At 53.3% G+C, this 15,500-nt stretch overlaps 1 long non-coding RNA gene across 1 annotated transcript in view; it reads right to left on the reverse strand.

Annotated features, from left to right (window-relative positions):
- LOC109943184 (uncharacterized) overlaps window positions 1-12,715 on the reverse strand; it is a 31,305-nt gene extending 18,590 nt beyond the window's left edge. Inside the window, exons 1-2 of the long non-coding RNA XR_002265913.2 lie at window positions 12,606-12,715; window positions 2,110-2,113 (exon numbers count right to left, since the gene is read on the reverse strand). This is a non-coding gene — a long non-coding RNA (uncharacterized lncRNA). The remainder of the gene's footprint in view (window positions 1-2,109; window positions 2,114-12,605) is intronic.
- Window positions 12,716-15,500: the final 2,785 nt, after the last annotated feature.

Below are 15,500 nucleotides of genomic sequence, written 5' to 3' on the forward strand. Positions count from 1 at the left end.
AAGGAGGGAAATGGCGGATGTGTGTAGACTACACTAGTCTAAACAAAGCATGTCCGAAGGTTCCCTACCCTCTGCCTCGCATCGATCAAATCTTGGATTCCACTGCTGGGTGCGAAACCCTGTCTTTCCTCGATGCCTACTCTGGGTATCACCAAATCAGGATGAAGGAGTCCGACCAGCTCGCGACCTCTTTCATCACACCCTTCGGCATGTACTGCTATGTCACCATGCCGTTCGGTTTGAGGAATGTGGGCGCGACGTACCAGCGGTGCATGAACCATGTGTTCGGCAAACACATTGGCCGGACGGTCGAGGCCTACGTCGATGACATCGTAGTCAAGACGAGGAAAGCCTCCGACCTCCTTTCCGACCTTGAAGTGACATTCTGATGTCTCAAGGCGAAAGGCGTGAAGCTCAATCCCGAAAAGTGTGTCTTCGGGGTGCCCCGAGGCATGCTCTTGGGGTTCATCGTCTCCGAGCGGGGCATCGAAGCCAACCTGGAGAAGATCGCAGCCATCACCAGCATGGGGCCCATCAAGGACTTGAAGGGCGTACAGAGGGTCATGGGATGTCTCGCGGCTCTAAGCCGCTTCATCTCACGCCTCGGCGAAAGAGGTCTGCCTCTGTACCGCCTCTTAAGGAAGGCCGAGTGCTTCACTTGGACCCCTGAGGCCGAGGAAGCCCTCGGGAACCTGAAGGCGCTCCTCACGAATGCGCCTATCTTGGTGCCCCCAGCTGCCGGAGAAGCCCTCCTAATCTACGTCGCCGCAACCACTCAGGTGGTTAGCGCCGCGATTGTGGTCGAGAGGCAAGAAGAGGGGCATGCATTGCCCGTTCAGAGGCCAGTCTACTTCGTCAGCGAGGTACTGTCCGAAACCAAGATCCGCTACCCACAAGTTCAGAAGCTGCTGTACGCGGTGATCCTGACACGGCGGAAGCTGCGGCACTACTTCGAGTCTCATCCGGTAACTGTGGTGTCATCCTTCCCCCTGGGGGAGATCATCCAGTGCCGAGAGGCCTCGGGCAGGATTGCAAAGTGGGCGGTGGAAATTATGGGCGAAGCAATCTCGTTCGCCCCTCGGAAGGCCATCAAGTCCCAGGTCTTGGCGGACTTCGTGGCTGAATGGGTCAACACCCAGCTCCCAATAGCTCCGATCCAACCGGAGCTCTGGACCATGTTCTTCGACGGGTCGTTGATGAAGACAGGAGTCGGCGCAGGCCTACTCTTCATCTCGCCCCTCGGGAAGCACCTACGCTACGTGCTACGCCTCCATTTCCCGGCGTCCAACAATGTGGCTGAGTACGAGGCTCTGGTCAACGGGTTGCGGATCGCCATCGAGCTAGGGGTCCGACGCCTCGACACTCGCGGTGACTCGCAGCTCGTCATCGACCAAGTCATGAAGAACTCCCACTGCCGCGACCCGAAGATGGAGGCCTACTGCGATGAGGTTCGGCGCCTGGAGGACAAGTTCTACGGGCTCGAGCTCAACCACATCGCCCGACGCTACAACGAGACTGCGGATGAGCTGGCTAAAATAGCCTCGGGGCGAACAACGGTTCCCCCGGACGTCTTCTCCCGAGACATGCATCAACCCTCCGTCAAGATCGACGACACACCCGAGCCCGAGGCACCCTCGGCTCAGTCCGAGGCACCCTCGGCTCGGCCCGAGGCACCCTTGGTTCAGCCCGAGGTACCCTTGGCCCCCGAGGGTGAGACACTGCACGTCAGGGGGGAGCGAAGCGGGGTCACGCCTGATCAAAACTGGCAGACCCCGTACCTGCAATATCTCCACCAAGGAGAGCTACCCCCCCGACCGAGCCGAAGCTCGGCGGTTGGCGCGGCGCGCCAAGTCGTTCGTCTTGCTGGGAGATGGGAAGGAGCTCTACCACCGCAGCCCCTCAGGCATCCTCCAGCGATGCATCTCCATCGCCGAAGGTCAGGAACTCCTACGAGAGATACACTCGGGGGCTTGCGGCCATCACGCAGCGCCTCGAGCCCTTGTCGGAAACGCTTTCCGGCAAGGATTCTACTGGCCGACGGCGGTGGCCGACGCCACTAGAATTGTCTGCACCTGCGAAGGGTGTCAATTCTACGCAAGGCAGACCCACCTGCCTGCCCAGGCTCTGTAGACGATACCCATCACTTGGCCTTTTGCCGTGTGGGGTCTGGACCTCGTCGGCCCCTTGCAGAAGGCACCCGGGGGCTACACGCACCTGTTGGTCGCCATCGACAAATTCTTCAAGTGGATCGAGGTCTGACCCCTAAACAGCATCAGGTCCGAGCAGGCGGTGGCGTTCTTCACCAACATCATCCATCGTTTCGGGGTCCCGAACTCCATCATCACCGACAACGGCACCCAGTTCACCGGCAGAAAGTTCCTGGACTTCAGCGAGGATCACCACATCCGGGTGGACTGGGCCACCGTGGCTCACCCCATGACGAATGGGCAAGTAGAGCGTGCTAACGACATGATTCTACAAGGACTCAAGCCTCGGATCTACAACGACCTCAACAAGTTCGGCAAGCGATGGATGAAGGAACTCCCCTCGGTGGTCTGGAGCCTGAGGACAACGCCGAGCCGAGCCACGGGCTTCACGCCGTTCTTTCTAGTCTATGGGGCCGAGGCCATCTTGCCCACAGACTTAGAATACGGTTCCCCGAGGACGAGGGCCTATGCTGACCAAAGCAACCAAGTTAATCGAGAAGACTCGCTGGACCAGCTGGAAGAGGCTCGGGACAAGGCCTTGCTGCACTCGGCGCGGTACTAGCAGTCCCTGCGACGCTACCACGCCCGAGGGGTCCGGTCCCGAGACCTCCAGGTGGGCGACCTGGTGCTTCGGCTGCAACAAGACGCCCGAGGGTGGCACAAGCTCACACCCCCCTGGGAGGGGCCGTTCGTCATCGCCAAAGTTCTGAAGCCCGGAACGTACAAGCTGGCCAACAGTCAAGGCGAGGTCTACAGCAACGCTTGGAACATCCAACAGCTACGTCGCTTCTACCCTTAAGACGTTTTCAAGTTGTTCATATACCTCGCTCCCACGCAAAGTTTAGTCATCAAGGAAGGGTCAGCCTTGCCTCGGCAAAGCTCGACCCTCCCTCGGGGGCTAAAAGGGGGGGAACCCCCTCTGCGTCGAATTTTTTCCTCGAAAAAAGATCCTTTCTGCCAGAATGTCTTTCGTGCTTTTCGACTACTTCGAAAGTGGATCCCGAAAACGACGGAGTACACGTAAGCAGCCAAGGCTGACCGAGCCGAGGGACTCCTACGCCTCCGGGATACGGATATCTCACTCATCACCTTCTGCGATAAGTAACTCACGTTCGGATAAGTGATTCCGCGGACCGAACAAGTCTTCATGTTCGAAAGCTCCTCTGCCGAAGCGATTCTTCGAGCCTTCTCGACTGCGTCGGTGACAGAACCCTATGGACGGGTAAGAGTGCGCGTAAGCGGCAAGGCCGACCGAGCCGAGGGACTCCTACGCCTCCGGGATACGGATACCTCACTCATCACCTTCCGCGAGAAGCAACTCTCGCTCACATAGACAATTCTGTTACCGACGAAAAAGTCCAGATACTCGAAACAAGAGGAAAAGAAACGTAGCTTTACAACACGGCGAGGGTGTGTTTGGGCCTCGGCGGCCGCAGAAAACACACACTACAAGATAATCCGATCCTGCAGGCTCGGATCTTGACGGTTGAAGGGAGCAGCAGCACCCTCGGTGTCAACTACACCTTCGGCGAGGTCCGACCTGGCCTCGGACGGCGACACGGTCCGAGGATCTCCACTCTGAAGGACGACGTCATCACCACGCCCGGGCCATCGCTGCCAGGGTCTTCTCCGAGAATCCGGCCCGAGCAGGCGGCTCGGCTGATCACCCCGAGGCCTCGGCCAGCTGTCCCCCGAAGACATCAGCCCGACCCGGGGCCTCGGAAGATCAACTCCAGCGTCGGTCCCGCTAACGGACGACCCGGCCAGGCTCCGGCCGACCAAGTCTTCTTTTCGAGCCAACTCTGCCTCTGTTCGTGCTAACACCGCTACCCCTGGCCTCGGCTCATCGAAGAGCGACCGAGGGGTTCCTTTAACTAAGCAAGAGAGGCCTCGGACGACAAGGCTGACCGAGCCAAGGGACTCCTACGCCTCCAGGATACGGATACCTCACTCGTCACCTTTACATGGGGCAACTCACGCTTGGTGAGGCGGTTCAGACAACCAACAGGCTAGTCTTAGTGCTCAAAAATGAGGAAAAACACGACTCCGTGCCCAAAATTACATACATGTTCAGGCCTCGACAACCACAATGAACAAAAACACCGGCATTCAAAGTGCCATTACAAACGGAACTCCGGTTCCGCTTCCGCAGGTACGAACAACCCCACTCGATGGGGGGCCTGCGGAGCAACAGAAGACCGACGAACGGCGCGCCGTCACCCGCTCCAGCAGCGGCGACGACGACGACTTCTGCTCCTGGGGGCCAAACAGCGGCAGCGATGACCTCAGGGCGGATGCCGCTGCCAGGAGGCCCCCGCCCATGCCCAAACTCGTGAGGCAAGGACGGGCAGAAGGCCGTAGAGTTGGAGGTCGGTCCGTAGGCGGCCTCGGCTATCTCGTCGGCGGAAGAACCTCTTCCAGCTGCCGTGGCGGAAGCCGGCGCCGAGAGCGGCTCTGAAGCCACTCGGGTCCGAGAGCCAGGCACGCGGCAGCTGCCAGCGCCACGGACAGCAACCGCCCTTCCCCCCGATCACTGAGGGAAGGAGCGGGCCACTGCCCACGCAGGGGCCGACCCCAACTCGGCACACTCCCCTCCCCAGCCCTGGTGATGAAAATCCTTGAGGCTGAGGAAGGGGCAGAGGCCGCAGCCCGGCTTGCTTTCCCCCGCCGTCGAACTGGAGGTCACCATCTTGGGTGACCGCCGGCGGAGGGGTGCAGCCGGGCTGCATGATGAAAATCCTTGAAGCCGAACGATGGCTGAAAGGTACCAAGTCCCACGGAGTTGTGTTCCCCCCAACGACAAGGCGGAAGGACTGCAGGCATCCCCCATCCGGGGCTCGGAAGGTGGAAAGACACGATGCATAAGGGAGCGCGAAGACATGATCGCCTTTCAAGGGGGTCACCCTCCTTTTAAAGGCGACTCTCCCTACTTGCGTCCCCAGCCGTCGTGGGCTGAGTCTTCTCCAACACGCTCCAAGGTCCTCCCCCTACGACACGGGGGCTGGGTCCCACACGTCATGCAAGCCGGCCCAGAGCAGAAGAAGCCAAACCGCCGCGCGCGGTGCATGCAACCGCCCAGCAGTTACAAGCGGCCCTCCACTTTTGCCCAGACCAGCGGGCGAAGGGGCGGGTAGCCATGCAGGCGGCATGCAACCGTGCCAAGTGGGCGCACTTCTCCGACTTCCAACACGCCCAGCATGGAGGCCCAGGCCCACGCGTCATGCAACCGGCGCGCCGGATGCTGCGTGCGAGCAACTGCACCGCCGCCCGCGCCACTACCGCGCCTCCTCGACTGCGGAACCAATACCGTGACTCGAGGCGACCCAGCGCATGACCCAGCAGCGCCAGCCTAGCGCGACGGTCAATGCGGCCAAAAATGGGCCGGCAGTAATGGCGGTGGCAGGCGGGCAGGAGCAGCGGTCACGTCGTCAGCCAAGCTTACGTCCCATCCGGGGGCAGCGAGAGAATCCTCTCTCACGGCGTAAAGACAACGCGCCCGTGTTCCGTTCCTCGAACGGCCCGCGCATGCGCAACGGCCGCCCCGCGAACCACTCGCCCCGTCGCATTAACTCCGCGGCGGGACAGGCGGCGCCTCTGGCAGGGGAAGCGAGCGACGCTTCGCCTTCGCCATAATGACCGCGTCGAAAAAGGTACGCCACGTTGTTCAAATTCCGTATCCTTTTCCTTTTCCTCTTTCTCTCTCTTACAACAGGGACCGGGAAAGGGGGATACCCCGAAAAGGATCCTTCCCCGTGAAGGAACTAGGCTCCGAGCCTCCCTACTGATCAGAGGTTCGAAGGCTGGCCCCTCGGAGGGGTTCAACAGCCACCTCAGAGCGCGTGGGCTCCACACCCACTACTGGTCAGAGGTGCGAAGGCCGGCCCCTCGGAAGGGTTCAACGGCTGCCTCAGGCCACTCGGGCTCCACGCCCACTACTGATCAGGGGTTCGTAGGCTGGCCCTCGAAGGGTTCACAGTCGCCTCAGACACAGAGCGAGGGATGACCATGGGTACGTTCGATACATAACCAAGGCTCGGGCTGCGCTCCCGAGGTACCCTAGGACATTTCTGAGACCAGCGGGAACGATCTTGTAACGGAATCCCATTAGAGGGAGGCATCGAGCCCTCGGACCCCGTCGACAGGGGACCGGGTCCGGCAGATCACCCGCAGGTACTTTTGGGCGCGCCTCTGGGCCTCTAGCCGACCCCTAGCAAATGGGGCACGGACGTCTGCTCGGATTACCCGCCAGCAGCTCAACGGAGACACCATGTTCGACGCCCACCGAGGGCAACATGGCGCTTTCCCCCCCTCCTCCTTGCGGAAAGGCAACGCAGGGGCGTATGTAAAAAAGTCGAGTCTATCCCTGATCGTCCTCTCGCCCTGCGCAGAGGCTCGGGGGCTGCTCTCGCAAACCTGGCTCCGGCCAATCCGTTGACAGCGTCAACATACCAGCCCGAGAACTTGGAACCCGACCGTGCACCCGGGCTACGGCTAGCTCGCATGAGGGAACGACCAGACCAGCCAAAGCATTGCGCGAGGCATTAAGACCTCGGAGGAGTCAAACCACTCCTCCGAGGCCTCGGGGGCTACACCCGGCGGGTGCGCTCGCGCGCACCCACCGGAACAAAACGCAACCGAGAAAGGCTGGTCCCCTTGCAAAAAAGTGCGGCAAAAGCCTCCAAGCGAGTGTTAACACTCCCTTCGAGGCTCGGGGGCTACTGTCGGGGACCATAATTAGGGGTACCCTCAAGGCTCCTAATTCTCAGCTGGTAACCCCCATCAGCACAAAGCTACAAAGGCCTGATGGGTGCGATTAAGTCAGGGATCGGTCCATTCGAGGGACTCGATCACGCCTCGCCCGAGCCTAGCCTCGGGCAAGGGCAGCCGACCCCGGAGGATCTCCGTCTCGCCCGAGGCCCCCCTCCAGCAACGAATACATTTCCGGCTCGCCCGAGGCCCTGTCTTCGCCAAGAAGCAACCCTGACCGAATCGCCGCGCCGACCGACCAAATCGCAGGAGCATTTAATGCAAAGGTGGCCTGACACCTTTATCCTGACGCGCGCCCTTCAGTCAACAGAGCCGAAGTGACCGCAGTCACTTCGCCGCTCCACTGACCGATCTGATAGAAGGACAGCGCCGCCTGCGCCGCACCGACTGCGGTGCCACTTGACAGAGTGAGGCTGACAGGCAGTCAGGCCCGACCTCAGGCGCCTTAAGAAGCTCCGCTCCGCCCGACCCAGGGCTCAGACTTGGGCTCAGCCCCGGAAGACGGTGAACTCCGCTCCGCCCGACCCAGGGCTCGGACTCGGGCTAAGCCCCGGAAGACGACGAACTCCGCTCCACCCGACCCAGGGCTCGGACTCGGGCTCAGCCCCGGAAGACGACGAACTCCGCTCCGCTCGACCCAGGGCTCGGACTCGGGCTAAGCCCCGGAAGACGGCGAACTCCGCTCCGCCCGACCCAGGGCTCGGACTTAGGCTCAGCCCCGGAAGACGACGAACTCCGCTCCGCCCGACCTAGGGCTCGGACTCGGGCTAAGCCCCGGAAGACGACGAACTCCGCTCCGCCCGACCCAGGGCTCGGACTTAGGCTCAGCCCCAGAAGACGACGAACTCCGCCTCGCCCGACCCGGGGGCTCGGACTCGACCCCGGCCACGGAAGACAGACTCGACCTCGACCTCGGAAGCGCCTCCACATCGCCCAACCTAGGGCGCAGACCAGCCACGTCGACAGGAGGCGGCATCATTACCCTACCCCAAGCTGACTCAGGCTACGGGAAACAAGACCGGCGTCCCATCTGGCTCGCTCCGCCAGATAGGCAATGATGGCTCCACGCACGCTCCCTGACGACGGCGGCTCTCAACCCCCTTACAGAAGCAAGAGGACGTCAGCAAGGACTCGACAGCTCCGACAGCTGTCCCTCCGCCAAGCTCCAGCGCTCCTCCGACGGCCACGGCATCACACGAACCGGGCGCCAAAACCTCTCCAGCCGCCACGATGGCGTGTACTTAGGGCGCTAGCTCTCCTCCGCTAGACACGTAGCACTCTGCTACACCCCCCATTGTACACCTGGATCCTCTCCTTACGCCTATAAAAGGAAGGACCAGGGCCCTCTTAGAGAGGGTTGGCCGCGCGGGGACGAGGACGAGACAGGCGCTCGCTTGAAGCCGCTCGCTCCCTTTCCCGCGTGGACGCTTGTAATCCCCTACTGCAAGCGCACCCGACCTGGGTGCGGGACGAACATGAAGGCCGCGGGATTTCCACCTCTCCCACGCCGGTCTCCGGCCACCTCACTTCCCCCCTTCGCGCTCGGCCTCGCGTCGACCCATCTGGGCTGGGGCACGCGGCGACATTCACTCGTCGGCCCAGGGACCCCCCGGTCTCGAAACACCGACAAATACGCACCATGGCGATTGGCGATGTGCGACCACAGGAACAATTGGAGCAAGATCAACCTTCTTCCTCAACAATGGTGCATCCCCCAACTCAAGATGATGAACAGGTTCATCAAGAAGAGGCGTGTGATCAAGGGGGAGCACAAGATGATCATGTGATGGAGGAAGAAGCACAACCGGCACCTCCCACCCAAGTTCGAGCGACGATTCAAAGGAATCATCCCGTCGACCAAATTTTGGGTGACATTAGCAAGGGAGTAACTACTCGTTCTAGATTAGCTAATTTTTGTGAGCATTACTCCTTTGTCTCTTCTATTGAGCCTTTCAGGGTAGAAGAGGCCTTGCTAGATCCGGACTGGGTGTTGGCCATGCAGGAGGTGCTCAACAACTTCAAGCGTAATGAAGTTTGGACACTGGTGCCTCGTCCCAAGAAAAATGTTGTGGGAACCAAGTGGGTGTTCCACAACAAACAGGACGAGCACGGGGTGGTGACAAGGAACAAGGCTCGACTTGTGGCAAAAGGTTATGCCCAAGTCGCAGGTTTGGACTTTGAGGAGACTTTTGCTCCTGTGGCTAGGCTAGAGTCCATTCATATTTTGCTAGCATATGCCGCTCACCATTCTTTCAGGCTGTTCCAAATGGATGTGAAGAGCGCTTTCCTCAACGGGCCAATTAAGGAGGAGGTGTACGTGGAGCAACCCCCTGGCTTCGAGGACGAACAGTACCCCGACCACGTATGTAAGCTCTCTAAGGCGCTCTATGGACTTAAGCAAGCCCCAAGAGCATGGTATGAATGCCTTAGAGACTTTTTAATTGCTAATGCTTTCAAGGTTGGGAAAGCCGATCCAACTTTGTTCACTAAGACTTGTGATGGTGACTTATTTGTGTGCCAAATTTATGTCGATGACATAATATTTGGTTCTACTAACCAAAAGTTTTGTGAAGAGTTTAGCAGGGTAATGACGCAGAAATTCGAGATGTCGATGATGGGCGAGTTGAACTACTTCCTTGGATTCCAAGTGAAGCAACTCAAGGATGGCACCTTCATCTCCCAAACGAAGTACACACAAGACTTGCTAAAGCGGTTTGGGATGAAGGACGCCAAGCCCACAAAGACTCTGATGGGAACTGACAGACACACCGACCTCAACAAAGGAGGTAAGTCCGTTGATCAAAAGGCATACCGGTCTATGATAGGGTCTTTACTTTATTTATGTGCTAGTAGATCGGATATTATGCTTAGTGTATGCATGTGTGCTAGATTTCAATCTAATCCAAGGGAGTGTCACCTTGTGGCCGTGAAGCAAATCCTTAGATATTTAGTCGCTACGCCTTGCTTCGGGATCTGGTATCCAAAGGGGTCTACCTTTGATTTGATTGGATACTCAGATTCCGACTATGCTGGATGTAAGGTCGATAGGAAGAGTACATCGGGGATGTGCCAATTCTTAGGAAGGTCCCTGGTGTCATGGAACTCTAAGAAACAAACTTCCGTTGCCCTATCCACCGCTGAGGCCGAGTATGTTGCCGCAAGACAGTGTTGCGCGCAACTACTTTGGATGAGGCAAACCCTCCGGGACTTTGGCTACAATCTGAGCAAAGTCCCACTCCTATGTGATAATGAGAGTGCTATCCGCATAGCGGAAAATCCTGTTGAGCACAGCCGCACAAAGCACATTGACATCCGACATCACTTTTTGAGAGACCACCGGCAAAAGGGAGATATCGAAGTGTTCTATATTAGCATCGAGAACCAGCTAGCCGATATCTTTACCAAGCCTTTAGATGAGAAGACCTTTTGCAGGCTGCGTAGTGAGCTAAATGTCTTAGATTCGCGGAACTTGGATTGATTTATTGCATACATGTGTTTATGCCTTGATCATGTTCCTTATGCATTTTGTTGTTTACTTGTGGTGCTCAAGTTGTACAAACACTCCCCGGACCTCAAAAGTCCATGTGTGAGTGATGCACATATTTAGGGGGAGATGTGCTACAACTTGACCCTTTGAGACTAACCGTGTGCTTGAGTTTGCTTAATTTAGTCTCAAAGGAGGTTTGAAAGGGAAAAGGTGGACTTGGACCATGAAAGACTTCCACTGCACTCCGATGAGAGGGTAACTTATTCCAAGTTCATCTCATGTACTCCTATTGCCTTTGTATTCTTATGTGAAGATATTGGTGAGGCAATGGGGTTCTAGGGCCAAGATAGATCCCGTTTTGGTGCTTGATGCCAAAGGGGGAGAAAATAAGGCCAAAGCAATAAATGGATCAGCTACCACTTGAGAAATTTTGAAAATAGTAGAATAGAGCTTTTGGTTTGTCAAAACTTTCTTATTGTCTCTCTTGTCAAAAGTTGGCCTCTTGTGGGGAAAATGGTTGATTATGGGAAAAAGGGGGAGTTTTTGAAATCTTTGATCAATTTCTCTTGGAACAACTCTCTTTATGTCTCTACAATTGTGTTTGACTTAGAGATAGGAGATTGAGGTTAATTTGCAAAAACAAAACCAAGTGGTGGCAAAGAGTGATCCATATATGCCAAATTTGAATCAAAACAATTTTGAGTTCTCATTTGTATTGATGTTGCACTTCTATTAGTTGCTTTTTGTTGTGTTGGCATAAATCACCAAAAAGGGGGAGATTGAAAGGGAAATGTGCCCTTGGGCCATTTCTAAGTATTTTGGTGATTGAGTGCCAACACAAGTGCTTAAGTGTAAATCTATGCCAATGAATGGACAAAGTGCAAATCAAGTCTAAAGGTATGTTTCTAGACTTAGTACATTGTTTTGAGAACTAATGTATTGTGTCTAAGTGCTGGAAACAGGAGAAATCAAATTGGAAAAGAGATAGCTTCTTTCAGCCGAAGTCTGCTCAGTCTGGGTGCACCGGACTGTCCGGTGGTGCACCGGACAGTGTCCGGTGCGCCAGGCTGGCTCTAGCGAACTTGCTGCTCTCGGGACTTCGACAGCGGTGTACGGCTATAAATCACCGGACTGTCCGGTGGTGCACCGGACTGTCCGGTGAGCCATTCACAGGCGAACTCGTCGCTCTCGGGAGATGATTAACGGCGTACGGCTATAATTCACCGGACTGTCCGGTGGCGCACCGGACTGTCCGGTGAGCCAACGGTCAGCCGGGCCAACGGTCGGCCGAGGATTCCGCGCGTGACGCGTGGCCGAGCCAACGGTCACATGGGGGCACCGGACTGTCCGGTGTGCACCGGACAGTGTCCGGTGCGCCAACGGCTCTGAATCTCCAATGGTCGGCTTCGCCAAAGAAGGAAAGAAATCCGCACCGGACAGTGTCCGGTGGTGCACCGGACTGTCCGGTGCGCCAGGCGACTGAAGGCAAGAATTGCCTTCCTGGAATGCTCTCAACGGCTCCTAGCTGCCTTGGGGCTATAAAAGGGACCCCTAGGCGTATGGAGGAGTACACCAAGCATTCTCTAAGCATTCCTAAGCACCAAGACTTCGATTCCGCACATTTGATTCTTTGTGATAGCGTCTAGAGCTCTATTTGAGTTGTGAACTCGTCGGGTTGTGTTGTGAGCTCTTGTTGCGACTTGTGTGCGTGTTGTCGCTCTGATTTTGTGTCTTGTGTGCGTTGCTCATCCCTCCCTTACTCCGTGCTTCTTTGTGAACATCAAAGTGTAAGGGCGAGAGACTCCAAGTTGTGGAGATTCCTCGCAAACGGGATGTAGTAAAGCAAAGCAAAACACCGTGGTATTCAAGTGGGTCTTTGGACCGCTGGAGAGGGGTTGATTGGAACCCTCGTCCGTTGGGACGCCACAACGTGGAGTAGGCAAGTTTTGTACTTGGCCGAACCACGGGATAAACCAATGTGGCTATCTGTGTTGATCCTCTTGTGGTTGTTGTGTTTTGCAAGATCTCCTCTCTAGTCACTTGGCTTTATTGTGCTAACGCTTAATCAAGTTTTTGTGGCTTTAAGTTTAAGTTTTTACAGGATCACCTATTCACCCCCCCCTCTAGGTGCTCTCACTTACTACCTCTAGGACCTCCCTCCTGACAAAATTAAAACCCAAATCATTAGTAGACTACTTAGAAATCCATTCCAAAATAAACTATAGAATAGATACCACCATTGCTCCATGATTAAGCTAAATATACAGTAGTTGAATGCAACAGAACTGCATGATCACAACACCTTGCTGTTGCTTATTGAGCTGCATGAATTTTAGAGAGCGGCTACTCAAGTGTCCTTGCTAGGGTCCATGCTATGTTGGTCAAACAAGCTGCTACTCAAGGACACCTTGCTGCTACTCAAAACATCAAACTAGAGAGCATCAACTTCTATCAATGGTCCATGCAAACAACCCTTGAGTTTTTAAGGAACAAACCAGCATGCCATGGAGATCATTTGCTAGCTTTAGTTTTCAGTGACTAGATCATTCCCGAGGGCCAGCGTCAACAGCCACACTCTCATCTCTGCTTTATCCTGACCTTCTAACTTATTAGCTTGATTCATCTTGTCAGCCCCATCCTTCCCCCTTCGTCGTATTACAGGTGCTCTCTCGAACTGATACTTAATCGGTTCCAGAACAAGATAAGTAGACACTTTCACTGTTAATGTTCCATTAATTAAAACTCATTTTTTCCCCACCCTGCCCTTGCAATTAAATTCATTAATACTAGAGGATGAAAAATTGAACTCACTCGACCAAAATTTAGTGACCACTAGGCTGTAAAAGCTTTCGTTTAGTTAATATCTACGTTGAAATGTATGTTGTCCAGCTAGTAGGAAAAAGAGATGTATTTAGCTGGTGCTAAATCCATAGTATATATATATATAAACATGGATGCTTATCAAGACAAAACCAAAAGATGATAATTTGTTATCTGGACTGGCTCCAAAAAGCATTATTCTAATCAATTAGAGTACCTAGTAAAGTAAGGATGCCAATATTTTATACTCCCTCCGTTAATGAATATATAACTAGTAGCAGCCACATACCTACTAAAATCAAGAATATCTACTGAAATCAGCCACATAGCCAGAAGCAGTCATAACTCATAACCAAGAATATCTACTAAAATCAGTGGTAGATAGCACAAAATAGAATTGTGGTACAATGTCAATCATATATATACCTGTAGCACTCTGGGATGATTTTGATGTCTTGTTCACTTTTAGCTATATAATCATAGAAACCATTAGTTAGAAAATATGCAATCACCATATATGAAAAAACAACAAAGAGATAGCTTATTACTCTCTTGTACGGCCATGCGATCGACATCCGATCAGCATCACCCATCTCCTCCAAATAACCATTTGGGCGAGGTAGAAGGGCATCCCTTTTCAGCACAACATTCACAACAACCTCACAATATTGCTTTCCTAGAGCAACTCCTCCTAGCACTGAGCTTGGATTAGTTGAAATAATTGTTCCCTTAGCCACACGATGATCTCTCAATATGGCATATAAGATCACATCCTTTCCAATCTGAAGCAAACAATGAAATTATAAGAATATAATAAATGTAGCCATAATAGTGCATCCCGCAACTTGAAGAATTCACCCTTTGAAGCATCATAAGTTCTAGCTCCATTGACGAACATATCTAGCAGATCATCAACAAGGGGTTGAAAATAGACATCCATGTCACTACCAAGTCCATTTCGACCAGGAATCAACAAAGAAAGGATGAAATTTGATTGCTTCATGCACATTGAAGGTGGAAAGTTGTACGGAATACAAATACCAGGCCAAACACTATAGTTGACATTCATGGACCTAAATGGATTAAAGCCATCAGTTGCAAATGCAAGGCCAATATTACGGCTATCTGCAACAAACTCTGGATGTTTGTTGTCAAAGTTCTTCCACAGGGGTGAATCTGCTGGATGTCTAAGTAAACCATCTTTTTTCGACCTTCAGCATGCCATCATGTTAGATTTGCTATTTTGGAGGTCAAAAATAACCTTTGGAGCATTTTCTTTATTGGGAAGTATCGAAGAACCTTCTTTGGAACCTTATACACATGTTTCCCATCTAGACTCTTCTTTATTGATTTCCATCGTGAAACCTTACATTTTGGACATGAATTCAGATCTAAATTCTCCTTCCAATAAAGAATGCAATCATTTTCGCATGAATGAATACTTATATACCCAATTCCTATTGTTTTCACCATTTTCTTAGGTTCATAAAAAATTTTCGGGAGTGCTGAACCCTCAGGGAGTGCATCATTAAGTAAATCAAGTAGTAAGTTAAAATATCTATCAGTCCATCCTCCGAGGATTTTGATGTGGAGTAATCTAATAAGGAAACGTAGCTGCGTATATTTCTTGCAGTTTGGATATAACTCTTTGCTATTTTGTGCAGCCAACTTTTGAATAGCAACTAGCTCCTCACAGGGGTCAACAAAAGAGCTTGTATCCTCAAAATCTCCTCGATCATCTAAACCAGCAGCTAAGTCTCTAAGCAAATCAGATATGTCATCATCTTCATTGGGTTCTTCCATAACCTCATTAGTATCATAGTTTCCATGATTCACAACAGAGTTAGTCTCCCCATGCAAGTTCCATATGGTGTACCCTTTTAGAAAACCATCGCATATTAAGTGCTCACGTATTTCACTTGCCTCTTTCCAAAATGAGTTAACACACTTTCTACAGGGGCATAAAATCTTGTTCCCTACAGCTCAATTTCTAAATGCAAAAGCCAAGAAGCTGTTTACACCTTGTAAATATGTCTTGTTGTGCCTACATGCATCATCATTTTCATTCTTAGGTTAAATTATATTTAAGCTATAGATATCACATTTATATTTGTGTTATAATGGATTTGTACCTAGCATCATCGTTCATCCATGTTTTATCCACCATCCTTTGTACCACAGATCAATTAGCTTTCGAATGAACTAAAAATTTAAGCACA

This window comes from Zea mays, chromosome 10 (genome assembly GCF_902167145.1).
Source record: "Zea mays cultivar B73 chromosome 10, Zm-B73-REFERENCE-NAM-5.0, whole genome shotgun sequence".
NCBI classification, from domain to species: Eukaryota; Viridiplantae; Streptophyta; class Magnoliopsida; order Poales; family Poaceae; genus Zea; species Zea mays.